Here is a 12330-nt window from a genome sequence, read left to right on the forward strand (position 1 = left end):
TTGCTTTTAACAGAACGTTTCATAATTTCCAACTACGAAATTAATTTAAACTGCGACACTTATCATTCAACCAGAGCTCGAAATATCACAAGGATCCTCTAGAGCACAGCAAAGACTGTATTAAAAGTATACTAGTGACAAACTAGTATACCTTAGATCTCTTTTCCTGAACCGGGGAAAATCTGATCATGTTTCTCTATAACAATAATAAAAAACATTATTTTACATATCACCTTTATGTGATATCACCTTAAGGACAGCACATACAAGGGTTAATTGCACAATGGACCGCGCAAAGAAATTTAAAATAGTCTTCTTTAGGTGTGAGGGCAGGAGTGGATCGCAGAAGGCATAATCAGCAAATTAGGAAAACAAAGAACAGGACAGGTGAGACGTTTATCCAGAGAGCGAGTGATCAGAAAAAGGAACAGCTGTTACGCCCAGTTTTTACGCTCTCTCTCTGCTGAATGAATAAAAGCATTTTATTAAAAAACGCGTTTGCGTCTGTCTGGGTATTTAACTTGTAATCTGTGGTTTACATCTACTGTATTGCTTTGAGATGCCACTTTTAAAGGTGATATGTAAAATAAAGTTTTTTATTATTGTTATAGAGAAACATGATCAGATTTTCCCTGGTTCAGAAAAAAGACGATTAAAATCTGTAATCTTTCCACTTGTATGTCATCGGAAAATACAAGAAGTTTCTGCTTTGTGTAAGGATGGTATCAAAAAGTAATCTAAGTGGTGAGAAAGCTGTGCTCCTCAAAGCGCTTTACAGGATAAAAACAATAACAACAATAGTGTTAAGATGGGCAACCGTTTTTTTTATAGAAATACAAAATGAGATATAATGCTGTGTTCCGGCTAAGACATTAACGAGTACAACCCCCCTCTCTGCGGGAGTGCTGGCTGTGACGAATTAAACCCGTTTCATGGGTATTTTCAAAGTAGAAGGGGGCGAGATTTCCAGCGAAAGACACCTCCCCCCTCCAAAGCCAAGGAAGTACAGTACTTACTAGTTAAGAAAGCTAGGCTCCTCAATGAAATCGCTTTAACATGCTAATGCGTTGGTGTAACAGTCCGGGCGTGGCAAACTTCTAATGTCAACTCGACTCGATTGGAAGACAATGAACATATTCTAGCCCTAAATGAATTAATAGCAAACATGGTTTACATAAAAGACATTTTTCCAAGAAAGTTTATAATAATACGATCTATAGTTGAAATTTGAGCCTAAATAAAAAGAAAAAGCATTTTCAGAGAGCAATCACGCTGTGTTTATTTAGAAAAAGTGATTAGGTTTATGAGCAATCTAATTACTTATTCGTTTAAAACGCTATATAAAATAAAGTTTATTATTAATTTGCTGGACAGAGCGGTGAACATTATTATGCATAAGACAAAGATAACGATCCTGATCAGTTTAGAAATCTGTGTACGCTGTAAGGTTTTTACTTCTTAAACTTTTAAAATACATGTTTCGAATAGAAAGAAATCCTCTTCCTGGTACAGTATGTATAGCAAACCAGCACGTCTTTTTTCTCCAATCAGAGGGGTTAGACGCTCGGTTAAAAGCAAAGGAGATTGTCTGTTATAGTGGACATAAAAACAAGAGTTCGCTCGCATTATATCCTAGAAGACACAGACTTCTGCGGGAGTATGCCCGCAGCATAAAAGAAAATGCCTGATGAACTAGGGATTGGACAGTTTCCAAGTGCTTGTACAATCGATGGAAATGTTCAAATAAATGTGCAAAAGAAATAAACAAAATAATCATTTATTTCTTTATCATATTGGCTAGCTAATGTCCTCTCTTTGCTAGTTAATGGCTGTGTTTCTGCGCTGGGTAGCAACAGGTGAATGTTCTCAGGCGGAAGATGTAAACAGCTTAATTTTTGTGTTAAATATATTTTTTTAATTAAAATTCATTCTATACAGCAATCGCATATTTGGGTACCGTTTCATAAAACTTTCATGCTTAAAATGTTTAGGGAGAAATGGAAGACTGATAATGGAATGGAATGGAATGAATGATAAGTGTCGCAGTTTAAATAATTTTCGTAGTTAGAAATTATGAAATGCTCTGTTAAAAGCAAGGGAGTTTTTATGTCCGTTGCAGTAAAAGAAAATGCCTGACAAAGTAGGGCTTGGACAGATTCCAAGTGCATTTTTGCAATTTACGTTGCATTGTCCATTGTGCTGCTGTAATACAGTTTAAAATAATTCAAAGTCTAAACTGTATCAGCTTTATTTATGGTTTGCAATTTAGAAAAAGTCAAAAACCGCACTCAAAATGCAATTTAGAGCTTTCTGGCAAGAGGAGACACCCAAATTAATAATGTAACATGCCACTGTTTGTACATTAACAAAGTTATACTGCTATTTCCTTAGATACACGATTAAAAATAAAAAATTGAATCCCCGGCGGAACACATTCCATAAGAATCAGCGCTTTTATATATCGCCTTTAAAGGTGGCTTCTCAAAACGCTTTACAGGATAAAAACAACAATAACAGCAACAACAACAATATTGTATTTCATTGCACTTTGAAAACCAAGTAATAACTTAACTATCTGTGCAAACGTTTTATGATATGTCACTGTTGTGAATGTCTGTGGAGTGTATCTTATTTGCCTGTCTGTCCTGATCTCTTGCTCACCCTACCCCCTCTCTCCCTCAATTCAATTCAATTTAAGGTGCTTTGTTAGCATGACAGATGGGTACAATCGGTGTTGGGTATTTACTTTGCTTTGAGACTCCACTTTAAAAGGTGATATATAAAATCAAGGCTTTAACTTGCTTTAACTCCGCAAGTCTGAGTTCTCGTGTCTGTCCTATCCGAACCTGAAAGTATTACAATATGTATCTTTATAGCAGGTGGTGTACAACTTTTTAGCATAGATTACACTTTTATAAAATGTATTTAAGAAATAAAAACGATTACAATCTAATCTTTCCACGTTTGATCCCAAGATCCCAAGAAAAATAAATCTAAACGAGGAGAAAGTTATGCTGAAAGTTTATTAAGATACTTAGAAGACAAAGATATCAATTTATGTTGCATTTGTCTGATTGTGAATCAAAAAACACATATATTTAAACACGCGTTTACGATTTAAATCAAAACGCGATTTAAATCAATATAAATGTTTATATTGTAACGCATAGGTGACTATTCATTGTTATTAAAATGACTTAAATTCGATCATGTTGTGATATTTAGAAATATAAATTTGTTTGGTGCGAGTGAGGTTTTATTTAATCTCTGACCAAGGGAAACGTTTAATTTTTTCAAATAAATTTTTGTTAAAAAAAGAAGTCATGGCTCCAGTGGGATTCAATCACAGACCATGTGACGTGGGAGTCAGGAACCTAACCCACAGCGCCACCGGCAAGGTCACATGCAGAGTGCTGAAAAAGCACTACAGAAACATTATCAACAGACAATGTACAGCTTGTACTATTCTTGTGTTGCGGTACATGAATATAATTATATCGTTATTAATTTCTGTAGATACGCGATTCCATATTATATTCCCTTCAAATTCTAAAAGTATGCTTGTTGACTCCGGTATCTCGTTAGTTAAAGACTTCGATGCTTAACATGTTTAGGGAGAAATGGAATACTGGTGTGTATTTTTTCTTTAAAGTACCAAGACCAGCCATATACTGTATGTTTAAGTTCCAAAATTAATATCGTTTATGGCCTTCACACGCGTTACAGTATACTCCTATTCTTTTTATGCTCAGCTACTAAGATTTCCCTTCAGTGGTAAAATTTCATATAAATATTCAATACTAAAACAGGCACAGTAAAGACGTTTACTGTAAATCTTTCTACGACAGACCAACGGACCACGAGTGCCCCTGTCGGTCAACCAATCACGTACCTCGGTACCGCGCGTCATCGTGCGTCACAATGCGCGACGCCGTAGCCAATTACCTCCGGTACGTGTCTGTTCCGCGCACTTTGAATGGCTGCATCTGTATGTTCCACACTTCCTGACCTTGATTGTTCTCCATCCCCATTGGTCCATCATTACATCATTGTTTCCCTGTGACGTCATCATCAATCAACTTCTCAGCCAATCAGAGTGTAGCTTATTTAGTATATAAGTTGTAGATTTTCTGAATGAAGGGACCTTTCATATAACTTTGGTCCCGCTTGGCTTAGCTTCGATTCCTTTCGCTTTTGGTTTTGCTTCGGCTTTGTTTCGCTTTCTTGTGTGTGTGTTTCATATAGCTTCAGCTTTGTTGGTTTGTTGGTTTGTGTTTTCCTCGTACTTTCATTGTATGTGTTTATCGTTTATTTTGCCATTACCTTGCCCTAACATGTTATATCAACCTTTTTTGTTCTTTTGTACCCTGTTCCTGTTGACTACTCTCGTTTTCCCTTATTTTTATTCCTAGTTCACTTGTGTATTTGTGAGAACATTTGTGAATAAGGTTAGTTTAGGTTGTTGGGTACATTCTGCACACATAGTTGATGTTTGTATTAGTAACACTAGTTAGTATGGGTGAGTGCTGTTTGTCTTGAATGGTTTTGGGTAGTCAGTGAAGGTTAGCTTCCGTGTTTTCTTTTGTAGTTAGGTCAGCTTCCCTCACTTTCTTAGCCAGTTCCATTTCGTTTGTTGTTTTCTTTTCTTTGTCACCACTCTAGTTCCCTACCCCTGTGTGTTATTGTGTCTTATTACGTACCAGTCACTTATTCACCTTTTTGCACCAACCCTTGTTATCACGATTCTCTCACCAGAACCCACCTGCATCCAAAAATTATCATAAATATTACACCCCTTTACCACTAGACACTTGGGGTTGTAACAATACCATCAGTTAAATAAACTCATTAATGAGTCTCATTAGCATAATGAACATTCAGATACTCATAAGTACATACTGCTTCTTAATTGAATTAAATTGATATCAACATTTTAGGATAGCAAATTAATTCTCGAGATCAGAAATGTTGAATATTGAATAATACTTATCCACCATGGATTTGTAACTCCTGTGAAAAAGGATAAAGAATCCAGTTCTTGGGATCCATCCCAGAATAGTATAATCTGTGCTCTGCTGGATCCATGTCACCATTCCTGAGGCAGCTCAAGGTATAAGAGGAAAGGGGAGAAAGGAGAGAGATGAGAGACAATGATGCTGCTGTAGCCTCATGTTGATAGTCTCAGTTTTCTCCAGTATTTATAAAGTTTGTAAGGTGAAAGAAATATGTTTTTATCAGATTTTTCATGTGGCCCAAAAGACAAGAGAGGATCAAGTGTGACTCCCAGATTCCTGACTATGACTGACATGTGAGTGGGGAAGCCAGCCACCTTAACTGTGAAACCCTTTAGTTTATCCACCTGAGGTTTGCTACCCACCAATAAAATTATTTTGTCACTGTTTAGCTTGAGGGAGTTTGATATAAACTAGAGTTTGATGTTATGCAAACAAGAGATAAATGATGGAGGGGGAAGGCCAAAGAAGGAAGAAGTTTTAAAATCAATCTGAGAATCATCTGTATAACTGTGGAACTGTTATGCTTGCATATAATTTTGCCGAGAGCTATTGCACAGTAGCATAGAAATAATAAAAAGTAAAGGGCCCAAGACTAAACCCTGAGACACAATGTAATTGACTGGAGACATGGAGGATTTATGAGGATCAAGGGAAATAAAATTATGCCTGCCAGTCAAAACCAGTTAAAGACAGTACCACTAATCAACAAGAATGTTTCCTCTCGATTAGCAACACAGAATGATTTACTGTATCAAAATCAGCACTAAGATCAAGGAGCTTAAGGATACTTATAGGACTTGAGTCAGAGGCAATAAGGTAATCATTCCCAACCCTGACAAGAGCAGTCTCAGTGTTATGATTTGAGTGAAAAACAGGCTGAAATGGCTCAAACAAGTCATTAGCTATCACGTGAGCCTGTAATTAATGTGCAACCACAAGTTCTAAAAGCTAAATATAAATGGCAAATTAGAGATTGGTCTGTAGTTCATTATTATGTAAGAATCCAAGTCAGGTTTCTTCAGTATAGCAGATAGATTCAGTCTTTAAATCAGCGGGAGCCACACCAAGGGAAAGGGAATTGTGGATGATGTTGACAATTAACAGGCAGATGTCTGGGAGGCAAGCTTACAATAAAGATAAAGGGATGGGACCTAGGAAGCATGAAGGTTTTTTACAGGTGTTAATAGTTTTTGTAAGTTGATCAGAATCTGTTGCAAGGCTAAGGCTTGATTCAGATAATTGTAGTTGTCAGCTTACTTGGTTCATAGGAGAGAAATAGAGCTCGAAGTGATTTGTACCGCTTTTTAACTGGGGAATAATTAGCTTGTGATTGTTTAAAATGTCATTGAGTTGATTGGTCTAAGTACAAGTGCAAAACGTCATCCTTTTGGATAATAGATCATAGCCTTTCCATCATACTGTAGATACGACTATAGCTCTTCTGTGGCTGGGACCACAGAAAAATGGCTCAATTAGGAATCCACAACAACATTTACTGTAATTCTGTAGCTTATTAACAAGCATTGGTGCTACACTAGTCACATCTCTTTTCACTAAAATTCAATTGTTTCAATTGTTTTCAGTCAGTAGCTCTAGCTTAGTGAACTGATATGCACCACGATTCCATCATATTCTATCCTGCATTAATTTGAATACAGAAAAGGTAAGGTTCTTAAAAGCAAGGTAAAGGTATAGGGGACTGTGTTTTTTTTAACACTAAAACACCCGAACAGAAATATATGAAAAATGGTGGATCTTGAGTGCAGTTTGAATACTTAAAACATTTAGTGCCAACAGTAAATTCCATAAATGAATTTCCATGTATTTCCATAGATGCAATGCTTTTTTCATATATGAATATTTTGTATTTGTATTTTGTATTTGAAAGAAAAATAAAAAAGAGCAGACACCCGCAGAACACACTGTATACAATAGTTAATTACTGCCAGATCCAGCTGTGATCACCTGCGCAGACAATGAGCATTTCATTAAAAGGTGATCGCCCTTAAATCAAAGTGCAGATACATTATCAGACTAGAAAAAATAACGTTGAAACTGATTATGTGTTTTCTAACAGTTTGTCTCAAAGGGGGGGATGCAAACATTTTTATTTGGTTTCATTACATCAATCATTAATCTTTGCTGTTTATTGTCTTTATAATGCCACATTTAAGGTATAATGGAAACCTAAATTAATTGTCAATAAAACAACCACTAGGCCAGCTAGAGAGAAAAAAATCTAATGCTCTTTTAAAGCACAGAACTTCATGGGCGTGAGTATCTGTGTTAAGTTCATATGTTCTGTCTTTTCTCCCTCCTACTTCCTGGCTCTTTAATATAAATATGTGTATCAGGACATTTTACTGGGTTAGCATACTAAGTTCACGCCTTGCAATGCATTGTGGAGTAGATATGTGGTGTTTTTTTTTAATTGTTTAATAAAACAGTTTAATATCTGATACGTTTCCAATACAAATAGTGATGCACAATAGTGTGTAACGCTTCCATGATCTGGGCAGCCCCTAATCAATTATGGTGTATTGGTTTTTCAGAGCAGCTAGTAACAGGGACATTTTTCTGAATTTAAGAAATTAGTACATAGCGTTTCACATAGACACTAATCTGCCATTTTTACCATTTCCTCTGTTTAACAAGACAAATGACAAATGATTAAAATTATTTTGGATTTCGTGAGTTGTATTTATTCATTTTATAATAATAAAGTAATTTTATTTTTTAAAGAGTCTATTTAAAATATAACAGAAAGTGTCACCTTCAAAAAAATGAGCAGCCTATTTTTAATCTATTGGTATGCTGCTTCATGTGGTCATACAGATGCAGTCACTCAGAACTCTTGTTATCACTCATTCCTTTGATAGATGCTCTACAGCACCGTGCAGTGTACTTGTAGTGGTTGTGTGATTCGCGATCGATGATCAATTGGTGACACTTGTGTTGCGTTAGATGTTAGTGAAACCATTGCTTCATTCCCCTCTTGTAAATCTTTAAACCACTTATGTGGTTATGGAATTATATAACAAAAGCCAGCAGCCATATCAACCTGCAGCTCACAAAGGCAACCCACCACAGGTGTGAGCTTGGTCAGTACCTAGATGGGATACTCCTGAGAAAAACTAAGGGGTGCTCATCCTGAGGTCTGTGTAGGTCCTAATGCCCCAGTATAGTGATGGGGACACTGTAAAATAGCCAACATTAGGATGAGACATAAAACCAGGGTCCTGATTCTCTGTGGTCATTAAAAATCCCAGGGCATGTCTCAAAAAGAGTAGGGGTGTAACCCCTTTTCTCCTCAAAACTGATAGCTGTTGTGTGGTGAGCATACTGGTGCACTATGGCTGTTGTCGCATCATCCAGGTGGATGCAGCACATTGGTGATGGTGGAGGGGAGTCCCCCTTATCTGTAAAGCGCTTTGAGTGGAGTGTTGAGAAAAGCTCTATGTAAGTGTATGCAATTATTATTAAAGGAATATTTTGATAGCTAAAAATAAAAATTACAGAAGTATAATGATATTAATTTAGAAATATATATATTATATGTGCTGTGTATACTGTACATGGTAGTGGTAGCTAAAAATATAGCATAAAGTACACAACAGTATCCCATCTTATAAACATTTTCTGCATCAAAGTCTTTAACTTGGTCACTTACCGTGGTTATTTTGGAAAGGTTTTGACATACTTGTTTTAACTATATAACATTTAAATACTTTAAAGAAACATTATAATGTTTTTAAGCTTTTCTATAAATGCTTGCTGTTATTATGGTTGTAAAAAAGTTTTCTGCTGGTTCATGAGAGAATATAGCTTCTTGTCCATATTAGTACACACATGAAGTGAGCAAAAAAGTGCAAAAACACATTTTTCTATTGACTAAACACCATGAATGCACTTTCAAGCACTACCAGTAACTAAATGGAACAATGGAAATAAAATATTTTTTTATTCCTTTCTTTATTTTTTTCAGTTTTCTGGAACGGTAAGAAAAGCATTGCAGGTCCTGTCTTCATAAAAATTAATGTCGATTTTGTTTATATGTTTTCAATCACTCTCATTTTTTTTAACAAGGTAGTAGACATACAGTATTAGAGAAAGCCTACAGTAGAAAGAAAATTGATGTCTTTGGTGTTCTACAACTTGAGAAAACGACTTTTGAACAAAGACAATATAATTTGTTTGTTGATTTTTCTGGTTTTTGTTCTGGATATTTCTTTCTAATGTGTGTATGAGCAACACTGATTATTTAATTTACTTATTGATAAACCCACTCGGTCAGTTTCTGATATTTACTATTTTTGTAACACCTACTGTACATACTGTATATGTAACAGTATTATTTAAATACAATTTGTGAAAGATACAGTATCATAATTAGAAGGCTTTTAAACAATGGTTTAAAAGGTAACAAAACCAGAGGGGCATCAATAAAGAGATGTCCAATCCATACATACATACTGAACCTCTATTTTTAATGATTTATTTTACAAAACTGACATTCTGTTATCCTGATGTTCTAATGTGCTGACAAAGGAACCAAGTGAAATAGCCTGTTAGCTGTTGTAGCGGCAATGTGTTAATAAGACAGAATTAAGCATTGGTATGCTCCCAAAAGAGGCCCCATCTCACCCTCCATCTCTGTGGTGCAGCCACAGAGAAAGAATTCATGCAAGCTGATTTAAGATGTTTTCTTTTGATAAGAAACAAGCTCCCAGACGGGGATGCAATTAGCTAAGCCTGGCTATCATGATCAATGGTCATCCATTGGCGCCTGTCAGTCTAGGGAGTGCCGAATGGACATCTGGACTGCATTCCTAAGTGTCAAGAGTAAGTGACTTATATCTCACCTTGATCAACCAATCAGGGACTGGCAGGGCGTGGTAATACCACGTGGGTCTCCAATGCCCGCCAAACTCTCAACCAATCAGCACACATCTGGGTCTTGATCAAAAAGGGAGCGCAAGCTCAGTTCTGAGCTCTCCTTGGCCATTTTCGCGCATCCTCAGAGACAATCACGTGACAACTGCTGTTGTCTGCAAAAGGACTTGGACTTTGTTCTAAGCGCGAGGCCGAGGATCCCGTACGTACTCAGAATTCTACCAACGTGAATGCTCCGCTTGATCAACGGCAGCCTACAGTTGGACCCTCGTCGACAACCTGAATAGCTTATTCAGAAGCAGCGCTGGACCGGGAACGAACCAGTTTCTTCCCAGGCAAAAGAGTGACTTGTGAGGACTCGCGGTCACACTCTGTGCATAGAGACTTTCTACTAGCCAGCCGGACTGCTGGTAGATCCCCTCGGAGCAACGACTGCCCTGCGCGCCGCAGTTAGATTCCTCCGCCCGTCCTACTCCGAGCTGCACCTCGACTGGTTGGCCGGTAGCCAGAGGACGCCAACACAACGCCCATTGGACAACCGCTGGAACAGAGGCTGCAACAGAGCCTGTCAGCTGGTTTGGTGTTCGTGCCGGGAATTCCAAATCCATACACAGTGGATAAGTAAACCCCATGTTCTACATTGCGTCTCGAGAATTCAATTGTACCTCAACACAAGTTGTTATCAATTTAATTCATGAGTAATGTATTTACTTCCGAGTTTAGAGTAACAGTGGGTAATAACACTGATTAGCGATTTGGTAACCGAACGATATATATTGACATATATTCTCTGTTGTGTATCTCTTTGTGTTTGCATCTCTTCGAGATCATATACCTTGTATATTGATAACCCTCACAGTAAGGTCTGCCGCTCGTATCCAGGCAGACTAGTATATGTTTGGTGCACAGTTTATATTAATAAATGTATCACGTGTATTGAACCCGTGTGTGTGCGTTGTTAGTTGTTCTGACGATAGATTTTCTAAAAGCCACAACGAACAACCTTGTGATTACTGCTACAATTAATAATTGTCTCAGTAAACCCATCAAACCACTACACTGTGAACTAACTGATAGTTACTTTCAAAGGTCCAGAGCCTTCATTCTAACTTTCCTGTCTATAATGACGACACATTGACACATTGGCAGTTCAGTAGTAGAAATCGTGCCTGTCACATCTTGGCGGCCCAGGTTTGATTCCAGGTCAATGCACAAGTTGTAGAAGTATTAGTAATTGTGTATAAATAGTCATTAGAAATCAGAAAATTTTATTTTAGATTTTGGTTCTAAAATATATTGTAATGGGAGCCCGGTCCAGGCTCCAGTGAAGCGTAGTTCAGGACCCTATGCAGACGGTATAATCCAGGAGTAAATGAAGAATTACATCAGGGAAATGTACAACAGGATTAGGATGGGTTGACAGACGGGAGGAGTGACGACGGTGATACGGTGCTCAGGGGGCTTGGCAAGGGCAAACAGATCCAGACAGTCCAAAGGGGGAATCCGGGGCACAGTCCAAACAAGGTTAAAATCCGGAAAGGGACCTGGAACAGGGACAGAAAATAAAACCAGGATAACAAGGCCAGGCACTCCGAGCCCCGGACTCAGATGGTCAGGATGCTGTGATGAAGCCTATGCCGTCAGGTCTCTCCTGGACCTGCTGGTAGGTGGGCTTCTGGGCATCCATCTCGCAGTGCTGAGCCAGGAATAGCGAGAGTGCCAGGCTTAAATAATGGGATTCAGGTGCAGATAATTAACGAAAATATGAAAGTGTCACCCTTAGGAGAAGGGATCCTGATCGTGACATATATATTATACTAATTTTGTATGATGAATTTCCAGTTCTTATCTAAATCAGAACTATGACATTACAAATCATTTGGGTATTGTAACGAAAGCGTTCATTTGGGACCCTATGCAGACGACACAATCCGGAGATGAGTGAGGAAAACACAGGGAAAAAAGAATGCAGGAGTTGGGAATGAAAACAGGGGGCATGTCCATGGTGCGCAGGTATTCTGGGGGGTGAGTCCAGGGCAAACAATCTAAATCAGAGTCCAATGAGAAATCCAAGATGAAGGCAAAAGTTCCAAAACCGGGCAGTCCATCCGAGACGAGGACAAACAGGATTAAAAACTGGAGCGGGATCCGGTGGAGGGTTGGAGGGAAAAAGGGGGAACAGGACCAGACGCTCAGATACCGGACTCACTTGGTACAGGAAACAATGCAGAGCCTGGAACAGAGTGGGCGTCTGGCTTTTAAGGTGGGCTGGAAGGAGGCTGGAACCGGGGGCAGGTGCACAAAATCAAGTCCAAAGTGAAAGAGCTGGAGCGCCCTTAGGGGGAAGGACTACAATCGTGACAGGTGTAAGTTCATGTAGTATTTTTTTATGAAATGTTCTTTAGTATTTGTACAATATCTT

Source organism: Lepisosteus platostomus, chromosome 10 (assembly GCF_059453375.1).
Source record: "Lepisosteus platostomus isolate fLepPlt1 chromosome 10, fLepPlt1.hap1, whole genome shotgun sequence".
Classification (NCBI taxonomy): Eukaryota; Metazoa; Chordata; class Actinopteri; order Semionotiformes; family Lepisosteidae; genus Lepisosteus; species Lepisosteus platostomus.